This window comes from Bubalus kerabau, chromosome 6 (assembly GCF_029407905.1).
Source record: "Bubalus kerabau isolate K-KA32 ecotype Philippines breed swamp buffalo chromosome 6, PCC_UOA_SB_1v2, whole genome shotgun sequence".
Taxonomy (NCBI): domain Eukaryota; kingdom Metazoa; phylum Chordata; class Mammalia; order Artiodactyla; family Bovidae; genus Bubalus; species Bubalus kerabau.
The window spans coordinates 31,240,527-31,256,742 of record NC_073629.1 but is presented as its reverse complement, the minus strand read 5'-3'; the positions used below and the strand labels follow the sequence as shown (position 1 = coordinate 31,256,742).

At 39.4% G+C, this 16,216-nt stretch overlaps 1 long non-coding RNA gene across 2 annotated transcripts in view; it reads left to right on the top strand.

Annotated features, from left to right (window-relative positions):
- LOC129654942 (uncharacterized) overlaps nucleotides 1-16,216 on the top strand; it is a 63,066-nt gene that overhangs the window by 33,869 nt on the left and 12,981 nt on the right. The window contains exon 4 of one of the 2 annotated variants that reach the window (XR_008715671.1): nucleotides 12,287-13,143. The exons of the other annotated variant lie outside the window; for it this stretch is intronic. This is a non-coding gene — a long non-coding RNA (uncharacterized LOC129654942). Of the gene's footprint in view, nucleotides 1-12,286; nucleotides 13,144-16,216 lie in introns of those variants that run through there. 2 annotated transcript variants of the gene reach the window in all.

The window sequence follows — 16,216 nt, the reverse complement described above, 5'->3', positions numbered from 1 at the left end:
TAAAGGATCATGGAGGCACACGACACAGCTGTACTGACTTTCCCTCCCCACTTCCTCTCCTCCCACCTGCAGGTCTAACCATTCCAACCCAAATCTGTGGGTCACCACTTCATCAATTGCACTCCTCACTTCACTACTGGACAGAAATTGCCCATTCAAGTTTTTCTCTTAAACCCACAGTACTGCTCTGAAATGTACCTTGGGAGAGCAAAGTCAAGTATAGTGACATCACACACGTGTCTGTTTGAAAGTCACAGAGTTGTTGTTTCTTTTTTTAATCTCTTCAGCCCAAAGTTAACCTGTTTGGAACTGACCACTGGGAGTTGGCCTCCTGTCTAAAGGTTTAGCTGTGAGTAAACAATCTAAAAAAAATTTTTAAAGACCTTATTTTTGATCAGACTGTTCAAAGGACTTTTGTGGGTAAAAGTTCACTAGGCTGAAACAATAGAAACATTGGAAAGTGGAATATGGCCTTCACTGTTAAAGCAGAGGGTCTTAGTTCACCTTTGCTGACCTCCATCATAGGAGAGTATAGATACACTTAGTTCACATTTCAGAACATTTTGCAAATTGATCTTTTTTATAAGAATATTTGTTATTTCTTGTATTTGGATATGCCAGGTCTTAGTTTAGGCACATGGGATCTAGTTCCCTAGATCCTAGCACAGGGATCAAATTGGGCCCACTGCATTGAGAGCGCTGAGTCTTAGTCACTGGACCACCAGAGAAGTCCCCAGTAGATCTTTAATATAATAATAGAATAATCCCTTAAAAGATACTGTGTTCAGCAGTTGGGCATTTATCTAGGTCTAAGAAAAATGGGGAACAGATTTCAGCAGGGTTGATCTTCACTAAGCAAATAACCTCCTGAATCATTTTTTTTTCTCCTAAATCATTTTTAATGATTAGAAAGTGAAAGGAAAAAAGTAGCAGGAACTTTCCCACTCCCTTCTCCCATATGGATCCCACTATAGATTCTCAAATTACCTCGAAAGACCACTCAGAACTGAACACATAGCCAGTCTAATGCATCCCCTTACTTAAACCTTCCTTTTTAGTTTTCAAGAGATAGTTAAAGTAACCTAATCCTTCATTAATGAGCCTTTAAGTTAGGAGAGGCCGAAACTTAGTACTATTTCAAGAATGTGAAGGTAATTACACGTCCATGAGTTTACCCATGTAGTTGTGGTGACCATATGTCCTAAATTGTCTGGGATAGTCCAGATTTCACACAACTGATCTCAGAAGTTCTTTACTTCTCAGACCATGAAGATCAGATACTTTTCAGTTTCTAAAATAAGATTATTTTAGCTAAAGCCTCATATGATCGGTTAACAGTAATGATGTACAAAGCTGTTTTAGGCTGAGGGAAAGATATTGAAGAATATAATCATCTTCCACCCCCTAATAACATCTGTCCAAGGTAATAACTCGTCAGATTGCCTATGTGAAAGAACAGGGGTTATCACAATTATTGTTAGAATTATTATGATCCTCTCCTTACTCTAATGTATGTGGAGAAGGAGAGGGAACTGGTTCATGTCCCTCTGAGTTGTTCCCCTTCTAGTTGGAATTAACACACTCTCCCAAGTCCCCACTGCATCCTAGGCTCTTCACCAGCTATTTCCTCCATCATGAGTCACCATTCAATGTAGATCACTGTCTTGAACTCCTGGATAGTTCTCTTTTCAGACTGTTGTTCCCTGTGATGGGTGCAGCATCCAAATAAAAGTGAGGCACGGCACACTTCTCTGTACAGTTTCATCCCTTTATTCTCCATACCTCCACTACACAAGGAAGTGCAGGTCTATTAGACTTAGTGATTGATGGAGTAACTTAAAGAAATCACAGTACAGGAAAGAAAAAAAAATTTTTTTAACCAATGCAAAATCTGTGATAGGCGCTCTATTTGAGCTGCCTTCGTGGAGGTCCAATCCAGACTTCGGTTTAATCTCATTAGTTAGAAAGTTAGGCAACATAGACTTGATGCTTCCAGAATGAAGTCCATATTCCACTTGCAAATCTCTCATTGCAGAAGTGGTTTTAGTCTAGTGAACCTGCAAAAAGACTGTAGAAGGGAGGCCAGCATAATTAAATGCCCTGACACCACCACCACCTCCACAAGAGGAAGTCCAGAGCTGAAGAACAAAATGAGATTTGTTATAGTTGATTGCTAGATGTTTTTTATAGATCCTAGTTTTAGGGTACCAATGGGAGTGCTGCGTAGTGACCTTTCTAATAGTCCCAGGAAAGCAAACAAGACACTAGCTACATCTTTCCTAGATGATTGACATGTAGATAACCCAGTCTATAATCTTTCTACCACACTCTCGGGTCTGAGAACCCTGTCATTTCCTAACCTCTGCTGTGTGGCTGTCCACCTACTTTGGGAAGCTCTAACCAGTGTCCAAGGACTTGGTCTCATCCCAGTAACTTTCTCTTGCTGCTCCCAGTGGTTCATTCTCTGAGTCTGAGTTATTTAGTCCAAAAAAACCAAATGCTTCAGATATCTCTCTCAGAATAGTCCTAGTGGGCACATAGGTCCTCCAAGTATGATTCCTACTTAAGTCTCCTCACCACTGTGAGTAGCAAATATGTCTCTTTATCTTTAAAATTGACCAGCCAGTTACTGCTGGAACACAGATGCATACACATATACATACCTTTCAAGGGCAAATGTTAGATCACAGAAACAACATAAAATCTAAACTAAAGCTCTTAACCTGCTTATAAAGGGAATTCATCCCACAGATATGTCTCATTAGAATGGTGTTCTGTTGTTGTTGCTGTTTTAAATAATTTCTTATGTCTTCAGAAAGTGTCAGTCACTCAGTCATGTCTGACTCTTTGCAACCCCATGGGCTGTAGCCCACCTGGCTTCTCTGTCCATGGAATTCTCCAGGCAAGAATACTGGAGTGGGTAGCCACTCCTTTCTCCAAGGGAATCTTCATGACCCAGGAATCGAACCTGGGTCTCCTGCATTGCAGGCAGATTCTTCACCATCTGAGAGCAGGCATGCAATTCCCATTTCCCCTCGTGAGGATAGAGTTTAATAATTTAAAAATTTCTTCTATCATGCCACCAAACATTTTTATTTGTTCAACAAATATTTATTGAGCCTCAACTTTAAGTCTGGAGAAGGACATGGCAACCCACTCCAGTATTCTTGCCTGGAGAAGTCCATGGACAGAGGAATCTGGCAGGCTATAGTCCATGGGGTCGCAAAGAGTCAGACACAACTGAGCGACTAACACACACACAACTTTAAGTCAGGCATACTCATACTCAGAATAGGGTAATAAGCAAAACAAAGCTCCCTGCCCTCATGAAGCTTACGTTCTAGTAAAGGAAACAATTTCAATATCCATGGTAAAGAGCCTATTGTTAATGTCTATAATACTGAAGATTTAATATACTCTGGATTTAATTCAGAATTATCTGCATGCACATTTTCCATGTAACCAGGAGATTTTATCTCAACTCATAGTAATTGCATGTTATTAAATATCCATTTAGTAAGGAAATGTTCAAATATACCCCACACACAGACTGTGGCCCCAGTCTGAAGGGCCAACTCATTGGAAAAGACCCTGACGCTGGGAAAGATTGAAGGCAGGAGGAGAAGGGGACAACAGAAGATGAGATGGTTGGATGGCATCATTGACTCAACGGACATGAGTTTGAGCAAACTCCAGGAGATGGTGAAGGACAGGGAAGCCTGGCATGCTGCAGTCCGTGGGGTTGCAAAGAGTCGGGCACAACTGAGTGACTGAACAACACCACCACCCAGTCTATGACCAGTTAACTCAATAGAGAGAGAATATTAATGCCATCAAGGTCATTATGTTTGGGCTTATTTTATGTGCAAATTAGTTAATACCCTTCAGCCTCATAGCCACAGACTACTTTGCTAACTGGTCTTTCTGCAGAGGCCTGCAGTTGGCAAGAGCAATGAAGGAACGATAAATTAGGTGTCCATTAGCACCTCTGGGAAAACAGTTTAGCATTTGCTTCCTGATGATAGTGTTCCAAGAGGCACGGCAGGACAATAGTGTCATTGTGGTAAATATGGCCCAGGGCAGTCTTCACACTGAAAGTTCTCCAGGTTCCCTTCAGTCCCCACCAGCCAGGCGAATCACGAGAGAATTCTTTTCCTTGGATGAGATTCTTGGGATGGAATTTGCAGTCCTTTCATTTCTGTGTTGCTTCTGTGGTATTGTCTTGTCTTCAAGAGAGTTTCTGAATTAAACTGCTGATGCAAATAATTTAAGAATGACAAATGAGTTGTTCTGAGAATTTAAGCTGATGCCTTCGGGTATGTTTGAAGGGCCTGGCTGCTAAGGTTCCATGTATGTGAAGTATTAGGAATGAGTTCATTAGAAGAAGCGAGAGCCCATTAAAAGGAGAGAGGTAGGGTTGGGAAAGAAGAGTGATTCTGGGCACAGACCAGATTCATATTTGAACCCTAGGGAAAGGGAACTAAAATCAAGGGCATGCAAAACCCAAGAGTCCATTCCATAAAATCTCTGTGAGCCCTTCCAGATCAGCTGTGTCACTGTGTGGAAGAAACTGAGGGTAAAGAGTGATTTTGCCAGTTGGAATTTCTGTTGTAAGAGTCTGTAATGGCCAGTATCAGGCCCCCACCTCCAAAAACAAAAAGCAGAGGCAGCACCATCCTCAATGAGCACTGGCAACGTAGCACAGACACCAGTGGTTTCAGGTGCTTTGGGGCCTGCCATCAGTGTGTGTGTACAGGTTGGCTTTAGAATGGCAGGAGATTATGCCGAAGTGAATCAGAGAATCAGGAGAGTACATGCAGGGGTGGCTAAGTGCAGTAGTCAAGACTGGTTCCACAGATTTCTCACTGCCAGAGAAGTGAGCTGTAACAGAGAAAGGGGGAAGGCTAAAATGAACCCTGCAATACTGGGCTGGAATTGGAATTATTGATAAGAGTACATTGTTTTATAAGTGTGTGTGTGTGAGAGAGAGAGAGAGAGAACAAGCGAGCCTGAGCCTGTCCTCTGAGAGAGGCTACAAGTTATGACACAGCAGTATGAAATAGTACACTTAGAACATGAACTTTTCTAAATATTTTTCTCCACTACAGAAACCAGGATTTCTTAGGTAAGTGGCTTACTTCAGGGCCCGGGCTAGGAGAATATAAGAAAAACCTGAAATATATTGTGTCATAAAGTCAGGAAGCTTAAAGAATTTTGGAGACATGTCAAAAGGACAGTTGGAAAGGACTGCTGCTGCTGCTGCTAAGTCGCTTCATTCGTGTCCGACTCTGTGCGACCTCATAGATGGCAGCCCACCAGGCTCCTCTGTCCCTGGGATTCCCCAGGCAAGAACACTGGAGTGGGTTGCCATTTCCTTCTCCAATGCATGAAAGTGAAAAGTGAAAGTGAAGTCGCTCAGTCATGTCTGACTCTTAGCGACCCCATGGACTGCAGCCCACCAGGCTCCTCTGCCCATGGGATTTTCCAGACAAGAATACTGGAGTACCACTATGCAAATCAGGGACAATTTTAGCATCATAATAGTGTCAATAACAGATACCCACTGAATAAAATAAGAATCTATGCATCATAATGGTATAAATAAATTGGCAAACAAATCATAGAGAAGAGAACATTTTTCCTTGTGGTAGAATGCCGACTAAAAAATACAGTGGGAATGATAGAATTATAAAAATCCCCATTTGGCAATAACTATAGTAACACTGACTCTGGCAAGAGTCATCAATGGGTGAGAAACAAAAAGTTTATGTAGTCTCAAAGTATCTCCCTATGAAATAATTAACTTTAAAGGAAAAATAGTAATTTTAAAATAGAGACACCTGGCAGGCTCTACCTTAACAAATCATTTAAAAAGAACAATTCAGCTCCTGATATTACATACTCAGATCACATCACTTCTGTGTTATTCCTGCTTAGAATGCATAACCTGAAGCTAATCATGAGGAAACATCCAACAACCCAAGTTGAGGAACTCTCTACAAAATAACTGACTTGTAACTCTTCAAATATTTCAAGGTCACAAAAGAAAGAATGTGGAAAATTTCTTCCGGATTAAAGGAGACTAAAGATACTTGACAACATAATGCAATGTATGATCTGTATTTTTTCTTTTACTCTAATGGACATTTTTGGAACAACTGAGCAAAATTTGAATGAATTTATAGATTAGATAATACTATTAAATCAGTATTCACTTCTTAATTTCCATAATTGCACTGTGGTTATGAAAGATATTGTCCTTGTTTTTAGGAAATATACACTGAAGTACTTAGGGGAAAAGGGTATCATGTCTATATCTTACAACAGAAAAAAATTTTCAGAAAAAATGATAAATAAGTAAATACATACACATGTACAGAGGGAGAGTGTGCAAGCCCACAGTAGGTATTTTTTTAATTACTGATTTATCTTTGGTTGTTGGGTCTTGGTTGCTGCATGTGGGCTTTCTCAGTTGCAGCGCGTGGGCTTCTCATTGCAGTGGTCTCTCTCGGGGCAGAGCACAGCTCTAGAGCTTTCAGCCTTCAGGAGTTGCAGCACAGGCTCAGTAGTTGTGGCTCATGGTCTCGGTTGCTCTGAGGCATGTGGGATCTTCCTTGGCCAGGGATCGAACCCGTGGCCCCTGCATTGGAAGTGCGGGGTCTTCACCACTGGACCACCAGGGAAGTCCCCACACAAGGTGTTGACCTAGGTTACTAAGAGAAAGAGTTGACATTAACAAACAATTTACATAAGACTACAATCAGAAATCCTGAAAACATGCCCTAAAGCCCTTTCATGGGGTACCCAGTGCCAATGTATGTTGTAAAATAAGACAGAGCCCACATGGCAGAGGTTTGAATATCAATGAGTCATTCTTTATGTTTGAGACACCTTTATAACACTCTTCTAACAGAAAATCAGTTTGATTCATCTCAACTTCTATTCACAAAATCCTCTACCGAAAATTGTTTCTTTAACTTTCATTATGTTCACGTTGAGTCACTGGAATCACAAACTCCACACAGCTCTCCTGCTTGAACAATAGAATAATTTTTTTTTTTTTTTGGCTACGCTGTGCAGCACGCAAGATCTTAAGATCCTTGACCAGGGATCGAGCTAGTGCCCCCTACAGTGAAAGTGTGGAGTTTTAACCACTGGACCACCAGGGAAGTCTCAGAATAATTTGTTTCCCCATGAATAGATTTAATACAGATGAATTAAAAACATTTATGTAATTTAGGGATAAAATATTTTGGACCCAAAACCTGATTAAAAACCAGCACAGATCACAGATTACAGAATACCGCCATCCTCTCTTTGCTGTATTATTTGTTTGCTCTCTTTGCTCTATTATTTCTATATCGCTTGTGGACAGGAAGCAGCCATATTGAAATACAAATTTGACTTGTTTCTTTAAAAAAAGAAAAACAAATAGATGGTTTATTCTAAGAACATACAGGAACTTATATTCTAAACGTCCATAAATACATTTTCTAGGGACTCTTATCATCTTAGAATGCTACTACAGCTTCTCTTTAATCTTTTTAAACATCCTGTTACATAAATTGTGACTGTATCTATAGCAGGAAGAATAATAAGATAATAATTGGTCAGACATCAAAAGCACTTGGGTGGGTCTTATAGGGACATTTAGTCTTCTCTCCCATCAACACCATGTTCTTAAAATTTTTCCCAACTACATTAATCTATTTTTTGTTTGTTTCTTCTTTTTCCTTTCCCCTAAGTAATTACTATGAATTTTTGCCAGATCAGAAATTTTTTCCAGGAAGAGACTCCAAGTATTAAGAAAGCAGACAAACAGTACCTGAAGATAAGCTATAAACTCCTTCCAGGCTCACCTTTGATTTCTTTCTCCATATTGAGTGGAATTAATTGGTGGAGTTGCACGTCCTCAGTTTTCTATGACAGAGAGGTACTACCTGATCTATGCTAAGAATTTCCTATTAACTTTCATGGGATATATTTGGAACTGTTCTTACCACCTAGTATTAAATAGTAAGAACCACATAAATTGTCATATGTAGGCTGTGAATCATATATGTATACATCCAGCAAGTATTTCTTGGTCATAAAATGTTAGGAAGAGTTTTAGAAGCCATTTAGCTTGACCTCTCTTTCATCACTTTTCTGACAAATGGTCGCCAGCTAAGACTATTGTTGTAACAAGGAGCTCCCTATGGTGTGGGGCAGCCCATTCCGTTGCTGGACAGCTCTCATTGCAACCCTTGCCTCTTGCTGTGATTATTTGCAGCCTCATAGAATATGTCTACCCCTCTTCTGTAAAACAGCCCTTTAAACATTTGGTGACTGCTAATTCATCCTAAGCTATCACCAGCTACTGATTATTATGTCCTTCGATTTGATTATTTTTCAGATCACGTTGATAAATGCATAAATATCCAAAAATTAACAATAGTTAACTCCGGAAGGCAACTTATGGTTATGTTTTCATGTTTGCTTATGTGTAAATTCTAATTTTCACAATAAATATTTATTCTAATAACAATGACAACATTAATTATTATTGAGTTTCACCTAGACACCAGGTCCTGGCATGTGTATATTATTATCCTCAGTAATCCTGAGAGATAGAAGCTATAATTATCCTCATTGTACAGATGAAGAAACTAGGGCATAGAGGAATTAAGTAATTTGCCCAAGGTCACATAGCTAAGTAAGTGGCTGAAAAGAAACTGGAAGCTACGCTTGCCTGATTCTTAACCAATTGTCGTATAACAAGAAAATACATTTCTCTTTGCGGGGGAGGGGGATATTTGTTTTATTTTTAGTATTTTATATAGAAACATACACAATATGTTAGATTTGATCTGAACAACATAAAGTACACTGCGATTATTATGTCCTTTGATTTGGACACAATGTAATCTGTTAATGTCCCTATGACTGCATTTGATTTTTCACCTGTGATGTGAGATTATTGGCTCATATAGAGCTTTCCAAAAAATCATTTGGTTCTTAATTTTTTTTTTCTCCCTTGACTTCCTTTTGCACATCCTCTGTCACCCCATCAATTCCTACCCCACAAATAACCATTTTATCAATCTAATTGTTAACAATTTTCTATATTCTCATATGATTAAGTGTAGACAAATACAAATGTACACATATTCAATATAGGGTTTTTTTGTCATTTAAAAAAAGTGATTTCTTTTTTTCTTTTTATTTTTTATTTAAAACAGTTTCTCGAGGGAGAGGGTGGGAAGATTTGGGAGAATGGCATTGAAACATGTAAAATATCATGTATGAAACGAGTTGCCAGTCCAGATTTGATGCACGATACTGGATGCTTGGGGCTGGTGCACTGGGACGACCCAGAGGGATGGTATGGGGAGGGAGGAGGGAGGAGGGTTCAGGATGGGGAACACATGTATACCTGTGGCGGATTCATTTTATATTTGGCAAAACTAATACAATTATGTAAAGTTTAAAAATAAAATAAAATTTTAAAAAAAAGGAAAAAATAATAAAAAATAAAACGTATGCAAAGTATTTTCTTGGGAGGCAGTAAATAAACATTTTTTAAATTTGAAAAAAAAAAACCAACAGTTTCTCATCTAAAATCCCTCTAAATCAATTGTCAGAGTACAAATGTATTCCTTTTAATGGATGCTTCTCTCTCTCTTTTTTAAGTACACAAACCTTTTATTTTATGTTCATTTTTTGGTTGAAACAAATGGCATGTGAGATCTTAGTTCCCCAACCAGTATTCAAACCCATGCATGCCCCGTGCTCTGGAAGTGTGGAGTCTTAGCCACTGAACCACCAGGGAAGTCCTTTAATGGATATTTCAAAATGTGGATATACTGAAAGTACCACAACATTGCTAATCAGCTATACACCAATACAAAATAAAAAGTTTAAAGTTTGAAAACCAAATGTGGATATAGTAAAATTTTTTGCAACCTTTCCCCTATTGATGGCACACATAGTATTTTTTTTTAATTTTTTTTTTTTTTTTTTGATGTGGGCCATTTTCAAAGTCTTTATTGAATTTGTTACAATATTGCTTCTGTTTTATGTTTTGATTTTCTGGCCGAGAGGCATGTGGGATCTCAGCTCCCCTACCAGAAATCAAACCCGGGCTCCCTGCATTGTAAGACAAAGTCTTAACCACTGGACAACCAGAGAAGTCCCCATCGTATTTATAATGTGTGTGTGTGTTGCCTGTTGAAACAATGCGCCAAAGTATCCTTGTACATACATATAGAACTTCGTTGTCTTTATTTCAGTAGTTTTATTGAGGGAATTGCCCGGTGGCCCAGTGGTTAGCACTTGTGCTTCCACTGCATGGGGCATAGGTTTGATCCCTGATGCGGGAACTAAGATCCCACAAGCCATCCCCAGAACTGAAATTGCTGGGTCACATTTTTGAAATAATAGCTGTTGCAGCTATTGCTTGCCAAAAAGGCTATAATAACAGCTACATGAAAATACTCTTCACTCCACATCCTGCAGCGGTATTGCAGTCTATTCAGCAACCATTCTAAGAAAACCTCTGTGAAACAAGAAATCAAAGGAAACTACTTAAACATAATAAAGATTATTTACTGCAAATTAATACCAATTATAATTCTAAGTGGCAAAATATTAAAATTCTTTCATTCAAAATTAGGAACTGCATATTGAGCTTTTAATAAAAAAGGTTTCCCACGTCTCTTTTATGATTCAATTTAAAATTGATGTATATTACACATATAAAATGTACAAATCATAAGTACACAGATCAGTGAGTTATTGCAAAATAAACACATCCATATAACCGTTGCCCAGGTCAAGAAATAGACACTAGCAGCACCTCAAAAGCCTTCTTCATCTCCCCTCATCGTTGCTCCCTTCCTCCTTCCTCAAGAGAACCAGTCCTGACTTTTAGCACCATAGAATAGTTTCCCTTGGTTTTGAAATATACAGAAATAGAATAATGCAATGTATATTCTTCTTTATGTCTCTGGTTTATTTCCCTCAATATCATCTTTGTAAAGTTTTTCATATTGCAGATAGCAGCAGTTCACTCATTTTCATTGCTGTGCAGTAATTCATTGTATGAGTAAGATATATGCTTATTCGTTCTACTTTTGATGGACTTTCAGGTGCTTTTGAACCTGAATCCTGTCATCCAATGTGTCAGCCACCAATATTCCCAGCTTTGTTTTTTTCCTCTAAAAGCAAGGCTTTATAGGGCCCTTCCAAAACAGTGGGAGGGAGAACAAACCACAGGTTTGCTTGGTTGCTGGCTTCCCTAAAGGGGAGGGAGCGAGCCTGTTCCTTATATGTGGTGAGGGTAGGGGTGTGTCTGGGGGGCTGGAAAGGTAGCTTGAAAATGTTAGTTGCTCAGTCATGTCTGGCTCTTTGCAACCCCATGAACTGTAGCCTGGAGGGGGTGGCTTAGGTGATTTCAGAACTCTCGGCTTTGTGTCATCAGAAATTCGGATGATTTCATCATCTGTGTCTACAGAAATCATTGACTTTTAACCGTTTGACAAGACCAGACAGATTTGTGTCAGCCAACTAGAGATCTCCCTTCAGGTTAACTTTGATATACTAATAAGTATTATTTGGGTAAAAATGTTTGACTAGCTGTAACTATAGCTAGCTATCTATAGTATCATTGAACATACATTTCTACACCTTATCTGATTCAAATTAACAAATATTTCTTGAAGGTCTACTGTATTCCAGGTACTGATTGGGATTGAGGATTGAATAAAACAGATCAGATCCACAGCCTTGCTGAATTTATGTTTTAGTTGGTGAGACAGATGTAAACAAGCAATCTAGATAATTTTACTTAGGTGCATGAGAAAGTGAAACAGGGCCACCAGTTAGGAAGTAACAAGGACAGTGACAGGCAGCATTAGAAGGAGGTAACTCAGGCAAGTGTGACATTTCAGGCAAGAGGAATAGCTAGCACAAAAGCCCTGAGGAGGGGATAAGCTTCAACAAACAGGAAGGTTAAATAACTTAAGTGGAAAGTAGCCTCTAAATATTGTATTAAAAAGTTTAAAGAAAAGAAGGTGGCTAGTGTATCTGAAACACATTTTCAATAGAAGCAAGTGGAAGAGAGGTAGGCAGGAACCAAACTGTTTAGGTTCTTGGTGTCTTTGTGTTCTAAATGCAGTGGTGAGATGGGTAAGGAGATGCAAACCCAGATCACTCTTCAAGGAAGGACTTGATGTCAAGACGTGAAGAGTATGGTCTGAAAACAGTCTTAAGCTGACAGCTTTTCCATGATCTGCTTCTGTTGCAGAGCCTCACTGGTTGAGAACACACCCTTCGTGGGTAGCCAGGTGGTACACTGGTAAACAATCCGACTGCCAGTGCAGGAGATGCAAGAGACACAGGTTCGATCCCTGAATCGGGAAGATCCCCTGTTCTTGCCTGGAGAATCCCATGGACAGGAACCTGGTGGGCTACAGTCCATGGGGTCAAAAAGAGTTGGACACAACCAAGTGGCTAACCTTTTCAGTTTTTTGGTTGTTGGATAACTGGTTTGTCCCAAGCATATTGATCAGTTGACTCACTGAAAACAAATTTAGTGTGTCTTTGGATTTCTTTAATTTACCTGCCCAGTAATCACTTCAAAAAAGGAAACAGCATTAGTTAGTGCCTGTGTGATACAGCCCCTAGGTTCCTGGAGAGGCTCGCTCTCGCACTCTGCCTTCTGTCTACTGCCTTCTGACCTACGGCCACCTCAGTTTGTTCTCTGTTCTTCTGCATGCCAGGTTTATTGCTGCCTCATGCCTTTTCACTTGTGGTTTTCAGATTGTCTCTGTAGCAATACTTCTTACCTAAATTCTGTTCATCTGTGGGGCTCAGATTACATGCGGCTGGCTCACAGAGAATTTCTGTAGCACTGCTCTCTTCTGCAATGAGGCTAGTTCCTCTAATCATGTTCTCACACGAATCCCTGTGTTTTCTTTCATAGCACTTATCACAAGTTGTAATTATGCTGTAATTGTTGTTATTGTTTGTTTTCTTCCCTGGAGTTCCACAAGAAGCAGAAAGGTGCTGTTTTGTTTTCTGCTTCATTTTGCTAGTGCCTTGCACAGTGACTGGGATCAAGTGGGTAGACAATAAATGTTTATTGAATAAACAACTTGTCCATAGTGGATCCAAGTTCGCACTTAAGGTCAATTCCTTTAAGTGCTCATTAAACATTTTGTAATAATCTACCCCAAATCTTCCAGGAGTCATTGAAGATTTGAAGATCATAGTTTTTAAGGTCTCATATTTTCCCATGTGAAAAACTTTGGAGGGTAAAATTTATTAATTATATAGATTTAATTTAAAAGTAGTACCAAATGTTTATAATGAAACAGGCAAACAAACCAACCTGCTCTATGCCCTAGTCTTACTCTCTAAATAGGCAACTATTTTAAACTAAGCAGGTCTGGTCAATCCTTTATTATTTTTTTTAAATTGGAGGATAATTGCTTTCCAATGTGCTAGTTTCTGCTGTACACCAGTGTGAATCAGCTGTAAGTATACATATATCCCCTCTCTCTTGAGCCTCCTTCCTACTCCAACCACCGCCCCCCCACCTCTTTAAGTCGTCACAGAGAACCAGGCTGAGCTCCCTGTTATACGGCACCTTCCCACTAGCTTTGTATTTTACACATGGTAGTGTATATATGCCCATGGGGTCGCGAAGAGTCAGACACGACTGAGCAACTTCACTTTCACTTTTCACTTTCATGCATTGGAGAAGGAAATGGGAACCCACTCCAGTGTTCTTACCTGGAGAATCCCAGGGACGGGGGAGCCTGGTGGGCTGCCGTCTATGGGGTCACACAGAGTCGGACACAACTGAAGTGACTTAGCAGCAGCAGCAGTGTATATATGTCAGTGCCACTCTTTCAGTTCACCCCACCCTCTCCTTCCTCCGCTGGGTTCACAAGTTCATTCTCTATGTCTGCATCTCTATTCTTGCCTTGAAATAGATTCATCAGTACCATTTTTCTAGATTCTGTATATATGTGTTAATATACAGTATTTGTTTTTCTCTTTCTGATTTACTTCACTCCATATGACAGACTTTAGGTTCATTCCACTCATTACAACTGACTCAAATTTGTTCCTTTTTGTGGCTGAGCAATATTCCATTGTATATATGTACGACAATTTATCTATTCATCTGTCAATGGACATCTAGATTGTATCCTCTGTCTTTAAAAGAAGCCCTTTGTCACTCTTGAAAATCAGTCCTTTACCCTCTGATACTTTTTCCATTGTCAATTTTTATAATATTTCTATTTGTGGTTTTTACAATATTAGCTATTTCTTTCACTACCTCTTGGTATCAGGATTAGAAATTTTAGTTTGTTCAACGTGGCAAAATATCTCAAATAAGCTCCCCACGGTGGTATTTCAAGTTTTTTACCTATGTTTGTCCTTCCTCTTCCAGCATGAAAATTATTATTTTTTTAATTGAGCTATAACTCACAATACAATCCACCTTTTGAAAAACATACCTTTCTTGATGAGGAGGGTGGAAAGAAAAGCAGACCTTATGTGGCTTACCAGCAGACATACGGTTGCTTTCCAGTAGTGGTCTCTTGCCTGGGAGATGACCTGAGTTCCAAAGTCAAGGTAAGGAGGGAGGACAATAGTCACACTGACTGGGGGAGGAAGGAGAGTGCACGAATAGATTGTCTAGTCAGAAAGAAGGAGGGACTTCCTTTCAACAACTTCCTCTCATAACATGTTTGTCATTCCTTATTTCACAGCAAATGGTCTTCTGTCAAATATCATAGGCAGAATTAGATACAAATTATTATATATCTTTATTATTTTTGTGTATAGTTTGGAGTTAATGCTACATAGGTCCTTTGTTTTCTATGTTGGTTGTGCTGGGTCTTTGTTGTGGTGCACAGGATTGGTTGCCCTGTAGCATGTGGGATCTTACTTCCCCAATCAGGGATGGAACCCATCTCACTTGCATTGGAAGGTGGATTCTTAACCACTGGAGTATCAGAGAAGTACCCTCAGGTCCTTTGTAAGAACCTCTTGTACTCTAGACATTGTTAGATCCTTTGTAGTATCGTGTAAACATTAAAATATCACATGCCAGGGAATTCCCTGGCAGTCCAATGGTTAGGACTCTGTGCTTCCACTGCAGGAAACACAGGTTCTATCCCTGGTCAGGGAACTAAGATCCTGAAAGCTACCAGGTCATAAATGAATAAATAAAATATCATATTCTAAATCAAATATGAAATTTTGCTATACAATTTTGATAAACTTTTGGATAATTTTTGTTTTGAAATTATTTAAACTACTATGAAAGTGAAAGAGGAGAGTGAAAAAGTTGGCTTAAAACTCAACATTCAGAAAACTAAGATCATGGCATCTGGTCCCATCACTTCATGGCAAATAGATGGGGAAACAGTGGAAACAGTGACAGACTTTATTTTTGGGGGCTCCAAAATCACTGCAGATGGTGACTGCAGCCATGAAAGTAAAAGACGCTTGCTCCGTGGAAGCAAAGTTATGACCAACCTAGATAGCGTATTAAAAAGCAGAGACATTACTTTGCCAACAAAGGTCCGTCTAGTCAAGGCTATGGTTTTTCCAGTGGTCATGTATGGATATGAGAGTTGGACTGTAAAGAAAACTGAGCGCCAAAGAGTTGATGCTTTTGATCTGTGGTGTTGGAGAAGACTTTTAAGAGTCCCTTGGACTGCAAGGAGATCCAACCAATCCATCCTAAAGGAAATCAGTCCTGAATATTCATTGGAATGACTGATGTTGAAGCCAAACCCCAATACTTTGGCTACCTGATGTGAAAAACCAACTCATTTGAAAAGACCCTGATGCTGGGAAAGATTGAAGGTGGGAGGAGAAGGGGACGACAGAAGATGAGATGGTTGGATAACATCACCAACTCAACGGACATGAGTTTGAGTAAACTCCAGGAGTTAGTGATGGACAGGGAGGCCTGGCATGATGTTGTCCATGGGGTCGCAAAGAGTTGGACACGACTGAGCGACTGAACTGAACTGAAACTATTAGAAGTAATGTTTAATTTATGTTTGCTTATCGTTCCTCAGAGATTATGCAATCTTATGAATTTATGTAGAATGAAATAAAATCTAGCCTTCACATGCCTTTCAAACATAATGCATTTATTTTGATTAATTTTATAATTGATAAACTTCACATGATACATGTGTGGACA